Raw genomic sequence first — 11,847 nt, 5'->3', positions numbered from 1 at the left:
CCCTTGACCTCTGTGCCTCAGCTTCCTGATCCAAAAAATAAGAGTATAAATTGCTCCTCGTACAGTTGTTGTACAGACCACATGGGCCAACATTTGTAAAGCACTTAGAATGTGTTTTTGTTAAATAGGATGAGTTAATTAATAGAAAAGAAAGGGCACCGTTAATGCCACCATCATGGCACAGAGAGGCAGCAGTGGAAGTCTGTCCTTAGAGTCAGAAATCAAGAGTTTGAGCCCTGACTCTGCCTTCACTCCCCATGTAACCAGGCGTATGTGTGTGGCTTCTCGAAGCCTCAGCTCCTCCCTCTGTAGAATGGTTATGAAATCTGGAGGTCGTGATGCTGCAGTGCGGGCTGGGGGTAATAGATATAAGTGGGCTCTGTGAGCGCAGAGACCTGCATACCGCTGCAACCCAGCCCCACCCTCATCCCTTTTCTGTTTTCTTGCTCAATATTGTTAGGTAAACATTGCTCTGTGCTGCTACCAGTCTCTGTGTTTATCATTTTTAATGGCTGTGTAATATTCCATCCAACAGAGGTGTCATGATGCACTTTGTCATCTCTAGTGTGGGATGTTTAGGCAGCTTCCAGCATTTTGGTGTTATTAATAACCCTGCAGTGAACAGCTCTGTGCCCAGAGCACTTCCTCTCTGATGGATGATTTCCCCAGCCAACCTCAGGGATAGTCACTGAGGCTGCTTTGCTGGGGGGCTGGGGGCTGGGCCAGCAGCAGTGGCTGGGAGAGTTAGGTCCCTTCAAAAGCGGCCTGATACCCTGCCCCAAGAGCAGCAGCATGGGTAGTGGGGCAGCAAGACACTCCGTGACAGTGCTGAGCAAGATGGGAGAACATAAGTCCACCATGGGAAGGGCAGTGGGTGCTGTGGAGAGTCGGGGCTAGGAGTCTGAAGACCTAAGTTCTGAGTTTTGCCTTTGCCACTCTCTATGTGACCTTGGGCAAATCCCTTCTCCTCTCTGGACCTCAGTTTTCTCTGGGTACTGTGGCCAGGGACTGGGCAAGTGTTGGTCCAGGGCTGTGCTATTCAATGTGGTAGCCACTAGCCACATGTGGCTATTTTGATTTAAATATAAATGAATAAAATAAAAGAAAAAAATCAGATTCTTAGTGTCACTATCCACATTCCAATATCCGCGTGTGGCTAGTGGCTACCATATTGGGCAGCACAGGTATTGAACACATTCAACATTGCAGAAAGCGCTATTCGAGACATTTCTAGAGATCCAATCAGCCCAGTGTTCTGTGATTCAAGATTTCTGTCATCGTGCCTTTTTCTGGAGCCAGGAAGAAAGCCAGCATCCCTTAGATCAGAGGATTCATTAAGGGCCTAAAGAGGCTTAGTGACTTACCAAAGCCCAGGACCTCTGGCAGTGTCCTGAGTCTGAAATATCCTCACCCTCTTTCTCTCCCCAAAGGTCCCAGCTTGGTCTCAGAGAGAAGCTGGGGAAGAGTGTGGGCCCCTCGAGGGGTGGCCCCCCAGCCAGGGACAGTGCTCAAGGGAGGCTGGTGTGAAGCCAGGGTAGTTGGTTTCCTGGTTCCTCAAACAGGAAGGCACTTGGAGGGCCTGCACTGCTCTCTGCCTATGCCTGGAACACCACCATTCATGCCCTTGGGTTAAGCATTGTCCTCTCTAGGATTCTTTTAGAAGTCCAGACCAGATATCAAAGGAGGAGGCTGCCTCACTCAGCTTTGTCCTATTCTGGCTGCCTCAGGCCCTAGGCCTAGTTCTGGGCACACACTGGGAGAGGAACTGTGAGAAATGAGTCCACAGTACTGAGGGTGAAGCTCCCCCGCCCTCTCCCCCCACACCAGGCACATACACTCTGGCAATAGCACATGGATTCCAGCCATGCCTGCCCCCCAGCCCTCCCTTCTCTTCAGAGGGAAGGCCTTCTACAGATGCTGTCCTACAGCCTGGAGGTACTCCAGGGGGAGGGGGCAGTAAATGGGAGAAATGAGATACAAGATGTGAGGAAGTGAAGATAAACTTGGCTGACTTTGGTCTCACCTTTGTCAAGGTGTGGCCACCATCTGCCTTATGCCCTGTGCCCCTCTGTGTCCCATGTGAACTGTACTGCTCACTCTTGCTTCTCTTTTTTCTAGGGACCCCACAGCCATGTCCTGGCTGCCTTGAGTCTGCCTCCTGCCAGTGTTCCAGGGCTCTGGCCCTGTCCAGCCCCTGCACCCACTCCCACGCCTATTCCTCACCTCAGCCTGCGCCGAAGGGACTCCTCAAGCTTCAGGACTCAGCAGGCACAATAGCAGTCACGGTAGGTGGCATACCCACCCTGCCTACTCCCTAGCTCCTGGGGATGTCTGAGCCTTCTTGGTCTCTGGAACAGGAAGGATACATTTCTGAACACTGTATCTGTCAGGATCCCTTTGGTTGCAAGTAGCAAAAATCTTATTTCAATAAAATGAAATTATCAGCTCATGTAACTGAAGTGTCCAGGGGTAGGTTGGGCTTCAGGCAGGGCTTGATCCGGTGGTTTCAACAATGTGAACAGGATCTGTTTTCTGTCTGTATTTCTCTGCTTCTCTTTTTTGGTGATGGCTCCACTCCTAGTGGCTTTTCACATGATGTGATCATAAGACATCTGCCAGCACTTTCTGGGGCAACATGCTACCAGGTTGAAATCTGGGGTCTGGGCTAGAGACAAAATCTGGTTTCCTGATAGAACAAATAAAAGTCCTGGAGTTGATCTCTTGGGCCCTATTGGCAGGATTAAGATCATCCTGCTCCTTTAATTGGGTCCGCAGGGCTTGGAAACATGAATGGGCTGGGAATAAGGGTCTGTCCTTCCCCAACCATGTGACCAGGAATGACAGGGAGAGTGTTTCCCAAAGGAAGCGCAGGGTCCTGCTGGCAGGAAGAGATGCCTCCAACTGGGGGAGGCAAATAACAAATGATTATTATAGATGAGTCTGCCCTATCCTTTTTTTTAAGGCCCAGTTTAGGTCTCTCCTTCTCTAGGAAACCTTTGCTGACTGCTCCAGCCAATGGTTATTTCCTTTAGTTCATCTGCCAACTCCACCCTTTTTACAGATGGAAAGCCTAAGGCTCAGTGTGCATTTCCTTATGAATACTCTATTGGTTACTGCATTAGTGCCAAAGTGTGTTGCTCTCTTTGCCTTGGCTGCTAGGAAGCTCATAGCTGGTTTGTGGCCCATTTCTGATAAGTGCTCAGGATGCTGTGGCATGCAGTTGCTCAGTAGTCTTGCCATTGGCTTCATCTTCTTCTCTCTCATATTTTTCCCTTGTTCTGATTTCTTCTCTTATGTTTCAGTTTGTGCTGTTCTTAGCAGCCTCAAACTCTTTTAGAAGGAGGTGGGGTATAAATAACCAAGAGTGGCCATAAATGAAGCATTCAGCGCTGACTGCAGCCAAATGCTAGGCCTTTTCCTTTCTAGAGGCAGCTGGGGTGGGGGTCTCCCCAGGCCCAAGGCCAAGCCTGTCCTCAGGGAGGCACCAAAGCCTGACCATGGTAGCCCCAGTACAATGCCCACCTTGCCCTCCTTGGGTTAAAAATGGCATTGTTCTGTTTCCCACCCTCTTCCCTTCCCATTCCTCATCTTATCAGAAGCTAATGAAAGAGACTGGGAAACCCAATCCTCTGGTAATTAAATTTACTTAATGGGTATTCAAGTGGAGTAATGAGAAGTTTAATGCAGTGATTAGATTTTTCTTTAATTAATTAAAATTAGAACCATGTGTCTTTCCAGCAAACCAACTTGACCCTCTGCTTGAGAGTAGCAGGCAGAGTAGTAATGGAGGGTTTGGCTGGGTGAGTGGGGCTGCTGAGGGGTGGGCGCAGCCTTCTGCCCAGCTCCGATGCCCACTCAGGCCAGTCTCTGATTCAGCTCCCATTTCTGAGCCCTGTGAGTGCCAGACCTGGGCTAGACCTGAGTCACCCAGGGCTGAGGGATCCAGCAGCCCCCGCACCCAGCTGAAAACTGATTCAGGACGGAGGTTTCAGAGGAGGGTCAGCAAGAGTTACTTAAAGCAAGGAGCATAAAGGAGGGATTTCAGGCACTGTGATAGGAGGAGGTATTTGGGTGGCATATCTCACTGCCATGTACCAGCTAACACCTTCACCTTCATGTTCAGCCAGACTTGGGTTTACCTCTGTTGGCACTGGATCATCTGGGCTAATGGAATGGGGACAGTGGGGTGGATAATAGAAAAATCTGAGCTAACTCACAAACCACTTCTCCTTGGCTTAGGAATGCATTCATGCCAGAAGGCTGACTTTCCTTGCTGTGTTTCTGAAGACCAGTTAAGGATGCAAGGAAGCACTTCCTGCCTTGAGCCCCTTCTGTAGGAGTCAGGTGGTGGCTGGGGCATAGTGAGTATGGGAATCCCAGCATAGCTGCCTGGAGTGGAGCAGAGGACAGGCCTTGCCTGAGTAGAGGGTGGGCATAGTGGAGACTCAGAAGACAGGCCCCAGCACCCCAGGGATAGGATATGTTGTTTTCAAAGCAGTGGGTAAGACTGGGAGAAGTCCTGAGCCCTTCATGATAGGGAGCAGAAAACTTCCTTCATTGAACCCTGACCCCAGTCCCACACTGATCCTTGATCCTGGACAGACTGAACTTTGATCCCAGCCCCACACTGAGCCCTGATCTTGAACAGACTGAATCTTGATCCTGGTCCCACGCTAAGCTCTGACCCCAGCCCCACACTGAGCCCAGCATTGTCATGGATACTCAGTAGAGCAACAGGTGCCGGGTGGGAGGGGTGAATGGTCGTGTTTGTTCATTCCCACTTCTAGCTCTGCTGCCTGTGGGCAGGTCTCCTGTGCCAGACCCCACACTCTGCAATGGATAAGATGAATCAGATGTGGTTCCTGCCCACAGGGCTGGTGGGGGAGGTGACAAGCAAGCAGTCAATGACAGCCGAGTGATCAGAGTCGAAGTGGGCCTCACTTGGAGTGTACCTCTGGCAGCAGGTGGGAGGGGGAGGTGCTGGAGATGGGCCAGTGGGGAAGCAGCTAAGATAGGGTCCCTGTGAGGGATGAGGAGGATGGCACCCATGGGGGTCTTGGGGGTGCCTAGGGTGAGTGATTCTCCCCGCCTCCAAGAGCTGGCTGTGACTCCCCCAGGGCATGCTCAGCTCCTGGTGAACCAAAGGACTCACCTCTGGGGCAGGTTGGTGGTGTGCTGGGCACTGGGCTGGTAATATTACTTACAAGGAAAGCATTTTTATCCATTTCACAGAAGAGGAAATGGAGACGTGCAGGGACTTGCCTAATGACACTCAGCCTGAAGTAGCCCAGTGGGGCATGGTCCCAGGTCTTACTTGTCTCCGGGCCTGCACACCACTGTTCCCACGAGTGAACTTGCCCTGGGAGGCAGGGGCTCCTCTTCTTCCAACTTCTCCACCCCGAACTGAGTGAATACGACCGGCCACTGGTGAGGGCTGGTGGGCCTCGGAGCAGGGGGTGTGAGCAGGGCCTTGGCTGGGTAGGGGACTAGCCCCAGGAAGGAGAGTCTTCTTCTTCCTCCATCCCCACTCCTCCCCTCTCTGAATCCCACCCCTCTGGATTTCTGCACCTCCCCCACCCCCCGGTTCCCTCCTTCCATGGCTCAACCCCTTCTGAATAACCAGGCCTGAACAAACCGCCCAACCAGTCACCCAACACTCGCATGGGGAAACTGAGGCCTTGGGAGGGGCAGGGACTTGCTCAAGATCGTGGGGCTCTGCCTCTCATGTCTCTTTAAGGTGCAGAGTGTGAAATGACATTACCTGGAGTTTATACTTTAAACACAAGGATAGTATTTGAATACTTTTTGCTGGGCTGGGAGGCCTTGTGGGTCATCTGCCCCCACAAGTTCACATCACACGGGCAGATGCCCCGTGAGCCACCTCGGCCTCCTCGGGCACGGTGCCCCCACCAGACGTGGCCATCCCCCCTCCCTGGGTCCCAGGTGCTGCAAATCACTGTCTCATTGAATTCTCTCAGCAGTCTAGGAAGGTGCATGACTTTCTACAGATGAGGGCACTGAGGTGGGGAGCTAGGTCACTGTCCTGCAGCTAACTGCAAAGGTGGATTTGCCTGCCAGGTTCCAATCGTAGGCAATCCACCCGCTCCAGAGTGCCCCCTCCTCGCCTGCGGGCAGCTGCCCCCTCCAAGGGCCCCCAGCACCCCTACCCCCTCATCCACTGCTGCTTCCCTACTTGTCCTGTGCTCCAGCCAAAACCAGTGACTCTTCCCCAACGCTCCGCACACTTGCCTACCCCCAGGCCCTTGTTCCAGCTGTTCCAGCCCCCCCGAGTTCCCTTCCTCAACTCCATCTGCCCAGATCCCCTTCATCTTTTTAGGCTGGGCCCTGATGCCACTTCCTTCATGGAGACCCCCTGTCTGCTTCATCCCAGTCAGAAGCCTGGGCCCCGCTCCTGCGAGCACCATCCGACAGCTCTTGGTCTGTCCCTCTCTTAGGCTCCTGGCCTCCATGTGTCTGACTTTACAGCACGTGGAGGGCAGAGTAGTCTCCTGGCCCCCGGCTTCCCTGGCCCATTACCCCCAGGGCCCGACACACAGTAGGTGTGCAGGGAGTAGCTTGGGTCCCCGCCTCGGGTGGGGCTGCAGCTCCACAAACCGTCCCTTTCCTCAGCAGTCCTGGGTCAGCTGACCCCCAACTGCGCTGGTCCCAGCCCCCATCCTCACCACCGCCCCAGCTCCCTGAGGAGACCAGCTGCTTCCTTTAGCCCTGGCTGGGTGGCGTTGGGGGCTGGCTTCTGGGCCCAGCAGACCTCCCTGTGCACGCTTGACCTGCCCAGGATCTGGGGGCAAGAACAAGACAAACCCCAACCTTGAGACTCCCAGGCAAGTCTTGAAGCCTGGCCGGTATAGATACTTTGTGCTGAGCGCTGGTGGGGGGCTGCACGGGTGCCCTGCCTGGCACCACTCACTGGCTCTGCTGATTGTTGGCTGTGTGACTTTGAGCAAGTTGGGTAACCCCTCTCTGCCTCAGTTTCCTCATCTGTTAAATGAGGTGATGACAAACCTTCCTAGGGTTGCTATGAGGATTGAGGGAATCAATACAATGTAAAGCATACAGCACAGCCCCGACACAGACACATGTGTGCTCCCTGGTTGTTGACTGTCACCGTTGCTGGGAGGGAGAGAGAAGGCAGAGTGTGGGGGAGTGTTCAGGGAGAGTTTCCAGAAGGTGGCGACACACGAGGAACGACTTGAAAGATAAGGCACAGAAGGCAGGAAAGTACATTGCGGGAAGATAGAACCGCAGGGACAGAGGCCCAGAGGCAGTCTGGGGGACTAAAAGGGAGCTGAGCTTGTCTATCTAGACTTAGGCAAAGAATGGGACAAGGGGAGACCTCAGGCTGGTGGCACACAAGGGCTGTGTCCTGAGGGACCTTAGGGGCCACCCCGAGGAGTTTGGACTTTGTCTTACAGCCAGTGAGGGGCCATGGATGGGGTATTTTTCTTCTTTTTTCCTTTCCTTTTTTTTTTTTTACCACAAAAACAATGTTTGCTCATGTAAAAATTGGAACAATGTAGAAGTGTGTCCTATTAAGTAGGGAAGTTCCCTCTTTGCCCTTAAATCTCATTTTGCCGAGGTCCCACTATTGTTGGTCTGGTATGCCTCCTTCCAGAAGTTTTTCTGTGCTTTTATAAACATATTTATTGTATATTATCTAAAAAAGAAATGGAATTGTATTATGCACATTACTCTACAACTTCCATTTTTCATTTACCAGTGTGTTGTGGGCATCTGTCAGTGTCACCGCATACAGATCTCCCATGTTCTTTTTAATTGTTGCCTAATACTCCATTGTTTGGACATAACGTAATTTATGTAACTAGTCCTGGGTTGATGGATATTTAGGTGGTCTTCAATTTTTCACTCTTGCAAATAATGCTTCAGTGAACATCCTTGTATATATACCTTGGCTGACACATGTAAGCCTTTCTATAGGATAGACTCCTAGATGTGGAATTGCCAGGGCAAAGGGTATGCTTATTAAATTTTTTTTGTTTTTTGTTTTTTTTTTGGGGGGGTTATTTATTTATTTATTTATTTATTTATGGCTGTGTTGGGTCTTCGTTTCTGTGCGAGGGCTTTCTCTAGTTGCGGCAAGCGGGGGCCACTCCTCATCGCGGTGCGCGGGCCTCTCATTATCGCGGCCTCTCTTGTTGCGGAGCACAGGCTCCAGACGCGCAGGCTCAGTAATTGTGGCTCACGGGCCCAGCCGCTCCGCGGCATGTGGGATCCTCCCAGACCAGGGCTCGAACCCGTGTCCCCTGCATTGGCAGGCAGATTCTCAACCACTGCGCCACCAGGGAAGCCCCTTAAATTTTGATAGCTACTGTCACATTGCTCTTCCAAAAGGTTGGGCCACCCTTGGTATCTGCAGGTAGCCATTTCCCCAGCCATCCTCGCACTGAACATTATCAAGCTTTTTAATTTTTGCCAATCCAGGAGATCATCTCACTGTGGTTTCAACACTCACTTCCCTTCTCCCCAGTGAGGCTGAGCATCTTTTCATGTGGTTATTGGCCATTTGTATTTTCTTCTTTGTGAATTGACTATTCACATCCTTTGCTTATTTTTCTTTTCTTTTTGCCTTTTTCTTATTGGTAAAAAGGAGCTTTTAGTATATTAGAAATTTTAAAATGTTTGTCTGTTCATATGTGTTGGAAATATTTCCCTTAGTCTGCTGTTTGTCTTTTTAACTTTGTTTATGGTATCTTTGGCCATATAGAAGCTTTATATCTTTATTCTGTCAAATCTGTCAGACTTCTCCTTAGGGCTTCTGAGTTTCACGTCTTGCTTGGCCAGTCTTCCTGGAATGCTTTTAAGCGGAGCGGGGGTGAGGTCAAATTTGTGACTGGGAAAGGTCATTCTGGTTGCCACTGTGTGGAGGGTGGGTGGAGGGAGGACTGCAAGCCAGCTGGGGTGGGGGTGAGGGAGAGCCGGGAGAAGATGAGTTTGAGAAATAGGAATTGGCTGACTATGGTGAGAGGATGTGAGGGTGAGAGAGGGAAAGAAAGGACTCGAGAGTGATGTCTGGGTGTTTGGCTGGGGACTGCACGGCTGATGCCTCCACCAGCCTGAGTTAGGGACAGGACCAGGGAGGGAAATGCATGCCTGTGCATGTGAGTGCTCACCCAGGCAGGGACATGTGGATATATGAGTACGTACATGCATATACATGTCCATGCCCATGTCCATGCTTGGAAGTTCTGGAGACTGGCACATCTGTGCTATGGCTCCATGGCAGGGAGGAGGGGTGTCTACTTTTTGTGGAATTCCTGTTCTCTACCAAGTACTGTACAAGGCAACACACACACACACACACGCACACACACTCACACATGCTCTGTAATCTTTACTACCATATAAAGTATGTTTTACAGATAAGGAAGCAGACTCAGTGTAAGTAACTTGCTCAAGGTCACAGAGCTAGTGACTGGCAGAAAGGCGATTTTTTGGACAACTTAGATCTGACCACCCACAGACAGAATTCCTGCCAGTAGCATTGAGGGGCGGGCCTTTCATTCATTTCTAACCTGACCAACCCAGTTTCATCAGGGACTCTTAGGATGAGTGCTGGAGCCTGACTGCCTGGGTTTGAAACTCAGCCTCATTCCTTATAAGGCAAGTTACTCCCCCTCTCTGTGCCTCGGTTTCCCCATCCTGAAAATGCAGACAGTGACAGTACCACCTCCTAGGGTGCTGGTGCGCATTGAACGTGTTCGTGCATAGGAAGTGCTTAGCCCAGTGAGGGCGGAGCTCTCGGGATGCTGTCTATGGTGACTGCGACGAGATGGTGATGTCTGTGCCCCTTTACCCTCTCCCATCCCTCTCCATCCTCCCTCTACCTGCCACCTCTCTCCTGTGCCAGCTCTTCCTCAATTCCCCACAGGAACTTCTTTCAATATTTGCCTTTGAAACTTCGTCCTCTGTTTTCATCCCCCAAACCCTTAGCAGACAGTGAATTAAAGCCCAGTCAGTCAGCAAAAACCATTCAGGGGAAAACGATTCATGTCGTGCTCACGGAATCCTCCCCCAAGCAGTTCTAGTCAGGCATTCTCCATGAGCCAATGCATTCATCCCAACATTGCCCAGGCCTCTGGATCCCAGACCATAAGTTCCAAATCTAAAACCCCTTCCTCCCTGAGTGGGGATCCTCAAGTTTACTTTCGAGCCAGGGGTCTGAGCTGACCCCAGCCCAGCCAAATCTCCACTCTAGCCACAAGCCATCGCTGGATCCTTGACCCCAGGATGAGTAATTCTCAGCATCATTTGTCAGGAAACTTGCCCGTAGGAAACAAAAGCAGAAAGCACAGCAAATTCTGGGCACAGTTCCTTACCACTAGCATATCTAAGCAAATCCTGTGGTCATCATGGTGGGTGCAAGGTGTCCAAACTGGGTTAAAATCTCAGGTCTGCACCCAATTTAGATTTTCTCCTATGCCAAAAAACTCACTAAAATCACCAAACTTATCATTATGGATTTCTCATCATCAAAATAAACCCCCAAGTAAATAAATCCCCAAATAGGGACTTCCCTGGTGGCGCAGTGGTTAAGAATCCGCCTGCCAGTGCAGGGGACACGGGTTCAATCCCTGGTCCGGGAAGATTCCCACATGCCGCAGAGCAACTAAACCCATGCGCCACGACTACTGAGCCTGTACCCTAGAGCCCGTGTGCCAGCCCGCGTGCCATGACTATTGAAGCCCGCGCGCCTAGAGCCTGTGCTCCGCAACAAGAGAAGCCACTGCAATGAGAAGCCTGCGCACCGCAACAAAGAGTAGCTCCCGCTCGCTGCAACTAGAGAGAAAAGCCCACGTGCAGCAATGAAGACCCAATGCAGCCAAATAAATAAATAAATAAATAAAAATAAAAAAAAAAAGCAAAAAACCCCAAGTAAATAAACCCTCGTGGTAAAGAATGGAGCAGTTATTGCCTGTTTCTTTGGGAGATTTTGTTTTCAGTTGAACTGTATCAGTCACACCCTTTTATTCTTAGCCAAAAGGATGGCAAAACTCGCTTCAGTCCTTCCCAGGGAACAGCCACACCCAACTGCCGGCCCCCCACCCCCAAAGCCTCTGAGAGAGGATTCCTTATGACTGCTCTTTTAGAAGCCCCTGTCCCCAGGGCCCTGGGTTCCACCAAGTCCACCTTTGCCCCAGGGGCTTCTACACATTAAACAGCCCCACCCCTACCTCTGATCCAAGTCCCCACCCCAGCACACCCCAGTACCCCTGCAGGGTGCCATGCAAGGCCACAGTTTCCAGCTACCCTGGCCCCATTTCAAAACCACAGGCCTTTGGATGCAGGTAGATAAGTATTGACACCGGCATCCAGTGCTCATTCTCAAGAGGTCTTTTTAATGGCCTCGAAGAAGCCGTATTGTACCAGTTTGGAGGGGGTGTGTGGCAGGAGACAGTGTATTTTATTGTAGCCAAATCTTACTTCTTGGAAAATGCAAGAAGTCACAGGGGCTTTATATAAACTAAGGACTTTCCCCTCAGATCATCTACCAGTGCCCCGCTCTTATCTTGAGGGGAGGCCTCTTCTCCCTATTCCCTGTGTTGTCCCACAGGAGCACACAACATTCAAGGTGATAATTGCTTTCAAAATATAAACCTACAATTAAGCTTGCAGTGCATTGTCATTTGCGGCTCCAAGGCCCTGTTGGAGTTTCCTTCCCCCTCCCCGACCCCAAACTGTCCATTCCAGGACAGACCAGTTTGGGGTCCAAGCGCCTTTCTGAGAGCTGGTCCCAAACCTGAGTTAGGGATAAAGCTCTAAAGACACTCCAGCCTTTGTTCTAAAGTCAAGTTCAAGCCCTTGAATGTA

The 11,847-nt window shown here is 51.0% G+C and overlaps 1 protein-coding gene across 1 annotated transcript in view; it reads left to right on the top strand.

Moving 5' to 3' along the window:
• The first annotated feature begins 2,272 nt into the window (after positions 1–2,272).
• Positions 2,273–11,847, top strand: part of LINGO1 (leucine rich repeat and Ig domain containing 1) — a 78,964-nt gene continuing 69,389 nt past the window's right edge. The window contains exon 1 of the mRNA XM_061181885.1: positions 2,273–2,285. The gene's annotated coding sequence lies outside the window, so the exon portion shown is untranslated. The remainder of the gene's footprint in view (positions 2,286–11,847) is intronic.

Source organism: Eubalaena glacialis, chromosome 2, assembly GCF_028564815.1.
Source record: "Eubalaena glacialis isolate mEubGla1 chromosome 2, mEubGla1.1.hap2.+ XY, whole genome shotgun sequence".
Taxonomy (NCBI): domain Eukaryota; kingdom Metazoa; phylum Chordata; class Mammalia; order Artiodactyla; family Balaenidae; genus Eubalaena; species Eubalaena glacialis.
The sequence above is the reverse complement of the archived record's forward strand: the minus strand, read 5'-3'. Positions and strand labels throughout refer to the sequence as shown.